The 14,733-nt window shown below is 40.5% G+C and overlaps 1 non-coding gene across 1 annotated transcript; it reads left to right on the forward strand.

The window, feature by feature from the left end:
• The first annotated feature begins 5,466 nt into the window (after nucleotides 1–5,466).
• On the forward strand, nucleotides 5,467–5,538 carry TRNAT-UGU (transfer RNA threonine (anticodon UGU)). Its single transcript has one exon. It is a non-coding gene; the product is annotated as a tRNA-Thr (tRNA).
• The last annotated feature ends 9,195 nt before the right edge of the window (nucleotides 5,539–14,733 follow it).

The raw sequence follows: 14,733 nt of genomic DNA on the forward strand, positions 1-14,733 counted from the left end.
AACACCTTCTCCCGGGTTAACAGAATTCCCTACCCAGATTTCTGGTTCGCAGACTATTAAACAGAGTCAATCTTTCCTCGATTCGAGATTTTTAACCGGTGACTTGGGACACCATAAATTATCCCAAGTGGCGACTCTGAATTTAATAAATATATAATATCGTTTTGATTGTCCTTTAATTCGAAAAACTCCCTTATATCCCCTTCAAGGTGTAGGTAAAAGGGGAGGTGTGGCACTAGGTTTTGCTCTAATCCCTTGATTTCACCTTAATTCTAGTGTTTAAGCTACCTAAGACACATGTATTAAACTAAGAATAGGTGGAATAGGCTTACCTCAAGATGCTAGGTGGAAGTCTTCTCTCAAAAGCTCCCAAAATCGCCAATGGAGGAGTGAAAAGTGGCAAAAAGGGACTTAGAACCCGTATTAAATGAAGCTCATTGCTTCAGCGATTTCCGCATCTGCGGTCAGGGGATCGCATCTGCGGTCAGGGGATCGCATCTGCGGTCCCATTTCTGCGAGAAAGCGAACGCATCTGCGGAACTGGCCAAATGGGCTGCAACCGCTTCTGCGGTCTCGAGGCCGCTTCTGCGGTTTGGGCCTGGCATGTCCTGGGCCGCATCTGTGATAGGCGGACTGCTTCTGCGATCTCGCACCTGCGGCCGACCAACCGCAGGTGCGGTTATGACAGAAGAATATGCTTCAACACTTCTAAAAAATTCCAACATCACTCGAGCCTCTTCCGATTAACGCTCGGGGCTCTCGGGCCTCGCCCGAACATACCGACAAGTCTAAAATCATGAAACGGATCTACTCGAACCTTCGGAACGCCCGAAACAACGCTAAATCTAAGAATCACTCCCTAAAACTAGTTGAATCAAACTTATGAACTTCAAGTTCTTAATTTTCCTCTAACAAGCCAAAACGCCCTTAAACTACTCGGATTGACACAAAATTTTGCCGACAATTCTTAAATGTTATTTCGGACCTGTACCGGGCTCTGGAACCAACATACGAGCCCGATACCCATGTGACCAATCATTAATTAGTTTCTTTAAATTCTTAGAATTTCAATTTAACAATTTCTAATAAAAATTCATTACTCGGCCTAGGGACCTTGAAATTCGATTCAGGGCATACGCCCAGGTCCCATATTTTCCTACGGACCCTCCGGGACTGTCAAAATACGAATCTGGGTCCGTTTGCTAAAAATGTTGACCAAAGTCAAACTTAGCCTTTTAAGAAAATCTTAAGTAATCAAATGAGCATATTTCAACCCAAATTCTTCCAATTCCCGAAACAACCATCCCCGCAGGTCATAAATTAGTTAAAGCAAGTGCGGGAAGTTTTATTTAGGGGGATGAGGTTCTAAAAGGCAAAACGACCAGTCGGGTCGTTACATTTCCACCCTCGAGAGTCGTGATGACACCTACTAATGTGAGCTAGGCAAGCCGACTGCTGAACAAATTACCTTTTTACCAATTTATATTATTTAACAATTATAAAAGCAATAACGTGTAGACAACGAAAATTATAATAAGCGGAAGAAATACAGTAAACTATCTGAAATATGTATCTAATACAACTGTTTGAGCCTCGACCACCCAGAACTGGTGTCACAGTTTCACAGACGATCTAAGAATGCTACATACAAAGTCTGAAAGATAAAAGATACACTGTTTCTGAACTAAGTAAATGAAATAGGAGTAAAGGGATAGAGGGAGACGCCAGGGCCTGCGGACGCCTGCATGACTAGCTTGGATCTCCACGTGGACTGAAGGCAGCTACCCAATCTACGCTCCAAAAGGTGCTGCTCCGGGATCTGCACATAGTGCAAGGTGTAGTATCAGCACAACCGACCCCATGTGCTGGTAAGTTCCTAGCATAACTTTGGTGAAGTAGTGATGAGGCTAGGACCAGACTACCAAATAAACCTGTGCAATTCAACTATATACAACGGAAAAGAAGAACAGTAATATACAGTCAAGTATGAGACGGGTAACATGCTGCGGGGGAACTATCAATTTAGAATAGAAAGACAACAGGTAATTGGAAGAAACAACATATCTTAGATATCAACAAAGAATCAGAAATCAATAAGTGCACAGCACCACCCTTCATGTTTTTACTCTCGTCCTCACAAGCAATCAAGTAATGAAAATGTGCACGACATCACTCTTCATTCTTTTACTCTCGTCCTCACCATATAATCAATATAATAGGTACGGAATGGTACATCGTGCGGCACGACATCACCCTTCGTGCTTTATACTCTTTCCTCACAAATCATACACGTCATCACCCTTCGTGCTTTAACACTCTATCACCAAAACAATATACGGCATCACCCTTCATGCTTTAACACTCTTCCTCACCCAAACAACAATCACAAACAATAGGGCAAGGGAATAAATGAAATTACAATAAGGATCCCGGTAAGGGAACAATAGTTCAACAATCAAGTCCCGGCAAGGGAACAACATCATAAGAAGCATTAACATCCGGGCTAGGGAGATAACATTAAAAACAATAAATTCCCGGCAAGGGAGATAATATAATGATTCTCTTTTCTTTTTCACTTTTACTTCTTGACTCACTTCACAACTTGAGCCAATGCTCTAAAAGGTTCCATTACCACTTATACTTTCACCTTTCATTATACGACTTGAGCCAACGCTCCTCAATATTCAAATGCTACAATTACTTCCACAAACATTGCCAACAATAGAAATCATCGCCAAAGCATGAATTGTACAACAATGTCATAATATCCACAATATAAGACTCATGGGCATACTTGACACCAAATGTATAGATACTCGTCACCATGCCTATACATCGTACTCGACAAATACCATATAGAAAATAGGACTCGACTTCTAATCCCTCAAGCTAAGGTTAGACCAAACACTTATCTCGATGTCATAAACACAATTCAAGTCTCTACTATCACTTTACCTCTTGATTCCACCACCAATTCGCTCATATCTAGTCACAAATTACTTAATATATCAATAAATGCTAAATGAATCAATTCTAATGCATGAAAATGTGTTTTCTAAAGTTTTACCCAAAAAGCCAAAAATCGCCCCGAGCCCACATGGTCAAAATCCGAGGTTCGAACCAAAACCCAATTACCCATTCCCCCACGAACCCAAATATATAATTTATTTTGAAATCGGACCTCAAATCCAGGTCCAAATTCCCAATTTTTGAAAAACCTAGGTTCTACCCAAAACACCCAATTTCCCCCACGAAAATCATTGATTTTGAGTTGAAATCATGTGAAAAGATGTTAAAGATTGAAGAAAACTAGTTAGAAATCACTTACAATCGATTAGGAAGAGAAGTTTCCTTTGAAAAATCGCCCTAGAGAGTTTATGTTTTTAGAAGATGTGAAAAATGGTTGAAAATGCGTCAAAGTTATGAACTTACAGGTTGCAGGTATCGCAATTGCGATCAGGGTTCAGCAATTGCGAACCCAGGCTCTGCTAAGCTCGTATTTGCGAAGTCGGAATTGCGAACAAACAGTCGCATTTGCGATAACATGCCCAAATAGGGAGCATCGCATTTGCGAAGGAAAATCTCGCATTTGCGAGGAGGGGCTGACCTGGGCTATTTCGCATTTGAGACTCAGCCCTGGCATTTGCGAGCCAGGCTTCGCAAATGCGAAGCCTGCAGGCCTGCAATAGAACAGCTGAAACCTGCAATTTCCCAAGTCCAAAAATCCACCCCGTGACCTATCCAAAACTCACCCGAGCCCTCGGGGCTCCAAACCAAACGTGCACACCAACCTAAAAACATCATAAACTCACTCATGCATTCAAATCACTAAAATAACATCAACAACTATGAAGCATCAAAATCATGAAATTTCTTAAGAACTTCAAATTTTCCAATTTTCTCAAATACGGTCCGATTCACATCATTTCAAGTCCGTTTCTTACAAAATTTCATAGGTTCGATTCAAATCATATATAAGACCTGTACCGGGCTCCAGAACCAAAATACGGGCCTGATACCAATGGTTTCAAACATAAATTCTCTTCTTTGCTTCATAATTAATTCAGCAAAATATTTTTTTTCAAAAATTTATTTCTCGGGATTGGGACCTCAGAATTCGATTCCGGGCTTCGCCCAAGGCCCATATTTCCCTACGAACCCTCCGGGACGGTCAAATCACGGGTCCGGATCTGTTTACCCAAAATATTGACCGAAGTCAACTCAAACTCATTTTAAAGGCAAAATTCATCATTTTTTTCCACAGATTTTCACAATATGGCTTTCTGGCTACGCGCCCAGACTACGCATGCAAATCGAGGTGATGTCGAAAGAGATTTTTAAGGCCTAGGAACGCAGAATTTACTTTTAAAATAAATGATGACATAATGACCTTTTGGGTCATCACAGTTTTCTCACACAAAAGTCATATAACTATGATTTATTTTCACTAATGTCACATAACTTTGTTTCTCATACAAAAATCATATAACTATGAATTTGTTTCACTAAAATCATATAACTTTGTCTTTTCACATAAAAATCATATAACTATGATTTTGTTTCTTTACCAAAATTATATAATTATGTTTTCTCACACAAAAATCATAAAACTTTTACTAACTCACACAAAAATCATAGTCGGAACATATAATTTTTCACTAATATTTTCTTATTTTGTAGATTTTTATTTTTATATTTTCAGTCTAATAAAATAATAATCCAATTAAAATAGGAATGACTCAATCCGACCTGGCCCACCCGACCAATACTCATATATATAAATTAAAATAATATTACAAGTGAATACTAAATCCTTCAAACATGATACTTCTATTTTTCATTTTTATTTTCGAGATTTTTATTCAAATTTATAGCATTTTATTTCAAGTGCTCTCTAATTATACCTTTTATTTCTTTATTTGTTTTTATCAGAATCTCATGTATTACGAATTGAATTTTTTATGGTGGAAGAATTCACTTTTGGTAAATAGGAGTGACCCAACTTTTAATTTATATAGATGAGTATTAGGTAGGGTGAGCCAGGTCAGGTTGAGTCATTCCTATTTTAATTGGATTATTATTTATTAGGCTGAAAATAAGAAAATACTAGTGAAAAATTATATTTTTCGATCATTATGATTTTTGTGCAGAGTTAGTAAAAGTTTTATGATTTTTGTGTGAGAAAACATAATTATATGATTTTGGTTAATTTTTTTTTTATAGTTATATGATTTTTGTGTGAAAAGACAAGCTATATGACTTTAGTAAACAAAAGTCATAGTTATATGATTTTTGTGTGAGAAACAAAGTTATATGACTTTAGTGGAAAAAAATCATAGTTATATGACCATCTGTGATATTTACCATCATTCGCTGCTAAGGCATTTAAAGAGCAAGTTATGTTTGGGAGTACTCTACAGACCTATGATACAATTAATTTTCTAATGACTCATAACATACAAATAAGCCCCTATAGCTCAGTGGTAGAGCGTCAGTCTTGTAAACTGAAGGTCTGTAGTTCGATCCTGCATGGGGGCATTCTATTTTTTCTTTGTATATCCTTTTTTTGTGTTCCATTTAGATTTCTTGTACATGTTTTGTTTTCCCCAAAATTCGTTTCTTTAGTTTTAGTTGTAAGTCTTTGGACCGCTGGATTTTCTTTTATTGATAACAGGTAAAGATAGAAGACGATGTCGTTCTTAAGCTTCGTAAGCTCCAATGAGAAAATTGATTCAATATAGAGATTAGGAGCACAACATTTATAACGTCAGATAAGAATGCTTGTAATAGGCTAAGTAAAAATTACACGGGGCGCCCTATTTGGTCGCCCCCATTTAATCTATACCTATTTTTTTTAAAAACTTTTAATTTGTACCCACTTTTTAAATAATTTCAGCCCCTTTCTCCTCCTACTTCTCCTCCTTCATCGTCTTCTTCTTCTTCTTTTGTTGTTGGTGCTTAATTTAGTTCATAATACTGGAAAAGTAGGGACATATGCATATACGTCTTATCACAAGCACAATTCAGAATAAAGTCGAGTCTAGCTTACCCGCAGTTTTCAGGAAAATGCAGCTTCTGACAATTAAACCATGAATCCCCTGTTTCTGCAATCACCGCAGTGTTGCCACTAAGCATTTTCTGTGAACGAAAAAGCAATGGGAACAAATTAAAACCTCCAGGGAATATAAGAATTCCTCTTTCATTCTATTGTATGTAGCGTCATGAAATCTCTTATACTGTCAATCGATCATGGAATTTACACTTCAGTTCTAAGTGCTCTGTGTTAATCACAATTCATATTTACCTAAATGTGCTTGAAGAGTATATTGACTCGAAGCGGTTCATCCTTCTCACGTTTTAAGGCAACACTTGGAGAGACATAAATTCGATGATGATTCTCCAAAGTAGTGCTATTCTTCTTAAGCTTTTTCGCCAATGCACTTAAGAAATCAGTGCAAAAACTAGAAAAGCAGGGACATATGCATATACTACTTTCTCACAAATACAAATAATAATAATAACAAAAACTTCAGCTCTAGAGCTGAAGTTCGCCAGTTACAAAAACAAAAACTTCATCTCTAGAGCTGAAGTTCGCCAGTTACAAAAAACAAAAACTTCAGTTCTAGAGCTGAAGTTCGACAGTTACAAAATAAAAACTTCAGCTCTAGAGCTGAAGTTCACCAGTTACAAAAACAAAAACTTCAGCTCTAGAGCTGAAGTTTGCTAGTTACAAACAAAAGTCGACAGTTACGCCTCAGACTTCAGCTCTAGAGCTGAAGTTTCCCAGTTACAACACAAAAACTTCAGCTCTAAAGCTGAAGCTTACAAACAAAAACTTCAGCTCTAGAGCTGAAGTTCGACATTTACAAACCAAAAACTTCAGCTCTAGAGCTGAACTTCAGGTACAAACAAAAACTTCAGCTCTAGAGCTGAACTTCAGGCCCGACTACTAGAATGCTGAAGTTTTGCGTGATTGCCTTTGCTACTTCAGCCCCGTATGCTACTTCGACAATTACAAAACAAAAACTTCAGCTCTAGAGCTGAACTTCAGGCCCGTCTACTAGAATGCTGAAGTTTTGCGTGATTGTCTTTGCTACTTCAGTCCCGTATGCTGAAATTATGCGAAAAAGCGGGTACGCTTGCAATTTTTTTTGCAAAGCGGGCAAATGTTAAAACGTGATACAAAAAACGGATATAGATGCAAATGCCCCTTTTCCAAGTTAGCTGCGAGTTGGCTCCACTAATTTTTTTTTTTGTTTGAACTATTGTTAGTGAAGGGTGTAATAAGCATATATTTGTTAACTTCAAGTGCTCAATAGTTATCAGTCACAGCTTTCAAAATAATAGTCGAAATATATATATATATATATATATATATATATACACACACACACATTATGTATGTTGCATACAAAAATTACACAAATTTTATACACTTTTTCGATTATCGAATATAAATAGTTTGTGTTGCGGACTAAAAGTAATATTTTTATCAAATGTTCTAATCCGCAGAATGCCAGACAAAGGTGTGTCCAAGTCAAATGACCAACAAGGTGAACTTAATTTTGCCTTCATTCGATGTTAGTAATCACACGCCAACAAAAGATAAGTCCATGTTTAGAACATATATAATTTGAAGTTCCGCATCACGCTTTAGTATAATAGCTTTTTCAAAGTAAAAATTAAAACAAAAATTAACTCCCCCTTGTATTAATTAAAACCATTTTTTCTCCAAATATTTTTGACACCTAAATCACTAATTCCCTCATTATTTTCATTCAGAAACAGTATTATGACAGGAACTTGACATCGACTTCAACTTTGCATGGTAAAGTGAAGATAATAACTCAAAATTTACAAGATTCATGCAACGGTTTATAGCTTCTGTGACATTTCCGTTATGGTTAATTCTTTTGCTATTCAGTCAAGTTGCCATTCGAAAGTCAAGATATGATCACTGATTCACTCTATAGATTCTCTGACGTGTATATATTTAATATTTTTAACTCATGATACAGAAATTGCCTTTTCCTCTAGCTGTTAAATGGCTCAATTCTTTTATCCATGCCTAGTCTTCTGGTGTCCAGAAGCGGATCCAAGATATAAATTCTATAGGTTCAATTTTTAATGAGAGATGAATTTAGGATTTAAGTTCTATAGGTTCAACCTTAAAATTATGAGTTCAGACATATTATTTATTGTAATTTTATTTGATATTTATACATAAATTTATGCTTTGTATCGGAAGTATTGGGTTCAGATGAACTTGGTGTCGAGTGCTACATCCGCAACAGCTTTTAAGGGTTTTAGAGGATGTTTAGATTGGCTTTTAAGCTTGTCAAATCGGCTTTTAAGATTTTTTTTTATAACTTTTTTCAGTATTTGGTAAATTTAAAAAAGACTTAAAATAAGTTAAAACTGCTTTAAACAAGCCAAATGTATGCGGTAAAACCGGGGGCCCGATTTCCTCATCATTAGGTCTCCTCGCGGGCATGCTTCTCGAGGCTCGAAGTCAAGGTCGAAACCTACCCTCGGGAGCCATCGGGTACCGGCCCCGGGGGGCATTGCATACTAACGGCTATAGTATGGGAGAGGGGAGTTCCCAAGATGAATGGACAACACTGGCAGAGCCTGGTATCGCGTCTGGCCGTCCCATCTCCACACCTTTATAATTAATGCACTCTTGTACCATGTTTGGATATCCCCTCCTATATAAGGGGGATCCTTGGCACTTTGTAAACTCTGTTGCTCCAACTATTCTACACAAGATCAATAACAACTCTATCTCTTTTCTCTCTAACATACATTCTCGAAGATATCGTTATTGCTTACTACTTTCATACTTGTTCTTCATTTATTGCTTGATATCGGCCATAAAGAGCCTCCTTTAATGATATTCTAACTGTTAGTCCCTTCCCGGTTACCCCCGACAGCTCGAGCCCGAGCTCAGGCATCGACCTCGAGGCCCCTCATCGGTCAGTCCGAGGCCCGAATAGCTAGCCCCTCGGTTTGATTATAACTCTATTTTAGCTCACATTTCATCCTTTATTTTCACATATCTAGCATCGACTACTTAAACAACTAGCATAAAAATAAATCACATATTTTTAGAGTCACATTAACAAATTTAATTGTTATTACCATTTTTACGGTAAACAGTTTGACGCCCACCGTGGGGCTAAAAATAATAGTGATTATTTTCTTGCTGGTTTCACTACATAACGCAAGTTATCTTTCACACTTTTTCTTGTCCAAGATCTTCGATTTCAGGACAAAATGTCTAGCTCAAGGAACAGAATGGGGAACCAGAACCTCGAAAATAGCAAACAGAAGGACATGACTACTCCAGATGTCGGTACACCACCGAACTCAACCCGGGTAGAAGGGGAGGCTCTCCGACATGACGTCCACATGATTATTGAAGGAACGGACGTTCCCTAAGGACCCATGTTCAAACGAACGAGAACGTCCACCACGAAAGAGGGATCGACCCGAAACCGCGTTCCCAAAGACACCCTCGTGCTCAGCGAGGATGACCTCAAGGCCATGATAGAACTGCACAACGACATGCTGATGATCTCGTTTCTTTTAAACAATACCAGGATAAAGCGCGTGCTCGTGGATTCAGGCAGCTCGGCCAACATAATTAGATCAGAAGTAGTAGAACAACTGGGGCTACTCAATCGAGTTGCCCCTATCCCTCGAGTCCTCCAGGGCTTCAACATGACCGGCGAAGTAACGAAAGAAGAGATCACCCACCCGATCAACACGTTCGGCGTGATTCAGAACATCGAGTTCCAAGTCATCGACGGCGACACAAGGTACAATGCATTACTCAGTAGGCCTTGAATACAAGGCATGTGGGCAGTACCATCAACCTTACACCAGGTGATAAAGTTTCCCATGAAGGACGACATCACAACAACATATGGAGAACATCGGGCAGCGAAAGAAATATTCTCAATTCACTATAAGGCGCCGATCCCCACGTGCCCGATCTCGAACGAGGTTAGGAACACATAGGCCCCCATGGAAGACGAGGAAGATTTCTTCGCTCCTCGAACCTTCGTCACCCCCGAAGAATCGGACGCGACTAAATTTACAGTCGAAGAGCTGGAGTAGACCATTTTAATCGAGCACCTCCTGGATCGTATGGTATACCTGGGAACGGGGTTGACCCCCGAACTTAGGACTTGGTTCATTCAATTTCTCAGTAACAATATCGACTGTTTCGCTTGGTCCCTCTTAGATATGACAGGAATTCCACCGAAAATAACCTCCCACAGGCTGAGTGTCGACCCCAAATTTAAACCTGTGAAGTAGAAGAGAAGACCACAATCCGAGGTAAAACTTGCCTTCATCAAAGAAGAGGTAACAAAACTTCTTAAAATTGGTTCCGTTAGAGAGGTAAAGTACCCCAAATGGCAGGCCAACGTAGTAGTAGTGCCTAAAAAGGGAAACAAGCTAAGAATGTGCATAGATTATAAAGACTTGACTAAGGCCTGCCCCAAAGATTCCTTCCCATTGCCTAATATCGATTATCTGATCGATGCTATGGGCGACTACGAGACCCTAACCTTTCTCGATGCCTACTTGAGGTATAATAAAATCCAGATGAACCCCGAGGATAGGGAAAAAACCTCGTTAATCATAAAATATGGTACTTACTGCTACAACGTAATGCCCTTTGGGCTAAAAAATGCAGGGGCAACGTACCAGTGCCTAGTTAATAAAATGTTCGAGCATCAAGTAGGTATATCAATGGAGGTATATATTGATGATATGCTAGTTAAGTCCCTACGTGCAGAGGACCATTTGATCCATTTACAGGAAACTTTTGACATCCTTAGAAGTTACAACATGAAGCTCAACCTCGAGAAGTGTGCCTTCAGAATGGGTTCAGGCAAATTCCCGGGCTTTATGGTTTCAAACAGGGGGATCGAGATCAATCCCGACAAAATAAAGGCCATCAAAGAAATCACGGTGGTAAACAATGTAAGGCCCGTCCAATGGCTAATAGGGCAGATAGCGGCCGTGGGTAGATTCATATCAAGATAATCAGACAAAAGCCATCATTTCTTCTCTTTACTCAAAAGAAAGAGCAACTTCGAATGGACTCCAGAATGCCAACACGCCCTAGAAGAACTAAAACGATACCTGACTAGCCCACCTTTGCTGCACACTCCAAAAGAGGATGAAACACTATACCTGTACCTGGCCATGTCTGAAATAGAGATAAGTGGCGTACTGGTTCGAGAGTAGCAAGGTACACAATTTCCTGTTTACTATGTAAGCCAAACCCTGGGGGACACCGAAACCCGGTATCCCCATCTAGAAAAATTAGCCCTCGCGCTGATAAGCACCTCGCGTAAGCTGAAGCCCTATTTTGAATGTCACTGTATCTGTGTTCTATTGATGTACCCCCTACGGAGCATGCTGCATAAACCCGAGCTATTGGGCCGATTGGCCAAATGGGCCATCGAACTCGGAGGGTATGATATCGAGTATTAACCTCGAACGGCCATCAAGTCCCAAATTCTAGTAGACTTCGTGGCCGATTTCTCGCCATCTGTCGTACTCGAGGTAGAGAGGGAACTTTTATTAAAAACAGGCACGTCCTCCGGTGTATGTACCCTGTTCATAGACGGTGCCACAAACATAAGAGGGTTCGGGCTCGGTATAGTCCTAAAGCCACCCGTTGGTGGCATAATCAGACAATCTATAAAAACCACAAAATTGACTAACAATAAAGCTGAGTACGAGGCTATGATTGCAGGTTTAGAATTGGCCAAAATCTTGGGAGCCGAAACCATCGAGACGAAATGTGATTTGCTCCTCGTAGTAAGCTAGGTGAATAAGAGCTACGAAGCTTGAGAGGACAGGATGCAGAGGTACTTGGACAAAATCCAAACCGCATTACGTCACTTCAAAGAATGGACCTTAGTCCATGTACCTCGAGAGCGGAACAACGAGGCCGATGCCCTCGCAAATCTGGGATCTTCTACTGAAGAAGAGGACCTACTCCTCGGAGCTATTGTCCAATTGTTTAAATCAATGGTTGAGGAAGGTCACGCAGAGATTAACTCCACCAGTCTAACATAGGATTGGAGAAATAAGTATGTTGATTATTTAAAAGATAGGAAGCTGCCAGTAGATCTAAAAGAATCGAGGGCCCTGCGAACCAAAGCAACCCGGTTCTCGCTCGACGAAAATGAGACTCTGTACAGGAGAACTTTCGATGGACCCCTAGAGGTATGCCTAGGGCCAGGTGACATAGATTACATACTTCGAGAGATCCACGAGGGTATTTGTGGAAATCACTTCGATGTTGATTCCTTGGTCCGAAAGGTGATCATAGCAGGCTACTATTGGGACTACATGGTAAAAGACACTAGAGAATTCGTCCGAAAGTGCGACAAATGCCAAAGATTTGCTCCCATGATCCACCAACCCGGCGAGAAACTACATTCCGTTTTATCACCATGGCCATTTAAGAAATAGGAAATGGACATCGTCGACTCTTTGCCAACGGCACCAGGTAAGGCTAGATTCATTTTATCTATGACTGACTACTTTTCAAAATGGGTGGAATCTCAGGCCTTTGAAAAAAGAAATGAAGTCATCAATTTCATATGGGATCACATCATATGTCGATTCGAAATCCCATCCGAAATAACGTGTGACAACAGGAGGCAGTTTATCGGGAGCAAGGTAACACAGTTCCTTGAAGACAACAAAATCAAGAGAATCCTGTCACCGCCTTACCATCCATGTGCAAACGGCCAAGCATAATCTACGAATAAAACCATCATACAGAACTTAAAGAAGAAACTGGAGAGTGCCAAGGTAAAATGGAGAGGAACGCTACCCGAGGTGCTATGGGCATATCGAACAACTTCAAAATCAAGCACCGGGGAAACGCCTTTCTCTACCGAGGCTTTGACACCAGTGCAAGTCGAGGAGCCGAGCGCCAGATTTCGGAACACTAATGAGGGCTCGAACAATGAGGCCATGACAACGGCCCTTGAACTACTCGATGAAAAGTGAGAAGCCTCATTGATCCGGATGGCCACCCAAAAGCAGAGAATCGAAATATACTATAACAGGAGAACAAATCTCCGGTATTTCAGGATCGGGCACTTAGTCCTAAGAAAGGTTACTCTCAACACCCGAAACCCTATGAAGGGAAGTTGGGCCAGAATTGGGAAGGACCATACCGTGTCCTCAGAATAGTTGGAAAGGGATATTATAAGCTTGGCACCATAGAGGGAGAACAACTTCCGAGCAACTGGAATATATCGATGCTAAAACGATACTACTGTTGGGGCACCCAATCGAAAAATTCTGCAGAAATCCTCAAGCGAATGTTGCACTCTTTTCCTTCGACCGAGCTTTTGTCCCGAAGAGGGTTCCACCGACAAGGATTTTACGAGGCAACGTCCACGCACTACCTAAAGAGGACCCAACAATCTTACAAGGCTTCTTTTGCAATCAACCCCGAACACTGGATGGCACTCCATTGAGAGGTCATCCACTCGAAAGAGCCAGGGAATGACTAACTAAGCTCCAATAGGAAATAATATACCGGGCCAAACGGTCAAAAGAGTCGTGTTCGCACAAGCTGGGCTCACAACAACAAAACAACATGTACTTATGCCAAACAATCAAAGAATATCTTTCGCCAAAGCATCTTGTACTCCAAAGAAAATTCAGCGTTTTCACAGCAAGGATCCCTCCGCCGAGAACGCTTCGAAATACTCGGAGACTAGCGTCAATAACTAGGCACCCGCATGGCCTCAGGGTCAGAGCTCCATATTCATAAGCCCTCAATGAGGCAACTCCGAGCTCACGAGTAACGGCCTCTGAGCCTAAGCAAACTCAACGACTCGGAGACTGTCACCGATCGCCATTCATTAAAAAACCCAGGGCCGTAAGACCCCAAACGGGCAGACTTGGTCTCAAATAAAAACTCGCACCGAGTATCAACAACTACATATGTAAGACCTCAACAGGCATGGAAAAACTGTAAGACCTCAACAGATATGGAAAAACTGTAAGACCTCAACAGGTATGAAAATACTGTAAGACCTCAACATGCATGAAAATACTGTAAGACCTCAAAAGGCATGAAATTTTTGTAAGACCTTACTATAGGCATAAACTCAATCCCGAAGTTTAGGCTATATGTCTCATTTGTAAGACTCCTGAAAGGGCATACCCTCGATATAGACGCCTAAACTACTACACTCAGGATAAAAAATGGCTCCGGCCGAACACAAATGACTATGGTCATATGGCTGTACCAGCCAAATTAGCGCGACTCGGGGACGCCCCAAAGTCGCTATATAATCATAGGCCATTACTTCGAATCTACTTCGAAAAGAACCGGTTAAATAGGCTACCCTCGACAGGCAAAAGAGCTTCGACCATGTCAGCTCCAAATCGCAAGGCTTCGAGCTACTCATCCTACGAGCTAAACCTTCCGAGGTGCTCGAACATCGCCACAAATGATTTAAAATCGAGGTTCTTCCCGAATCAACTATGGGTCATGCAAAATCTTTTCAAAAAGTCCTTAACGAGAGGAAAACAAAGCCTACATATGCCTAAGGGCAAGCGTAAGAGCCATTGTCACCAGCCTAATGAGCCTCAGATCCACACACACTAAATGGTCACATCGACCAAAAGTGTAAGAGCCATTGTCGCCAGCTTAAACTTTGAAAGCTTGAGGGTCAA

The sequence above is a fragment of the Nicotiana tabacum genome, chromosome 10 (genome assembly GCF_000715075.1).
Source record: "Nicotiana tabacum cultivar K326 chromosome 10, ASM71507v2, whole genome shotgun sequence".
NCBI lineage: Eukaryota > Viridiplantae > Streptophyta > Magnoliopsida > Solanales > Solanaceae > Nicotiana > Nicotiana tabacum.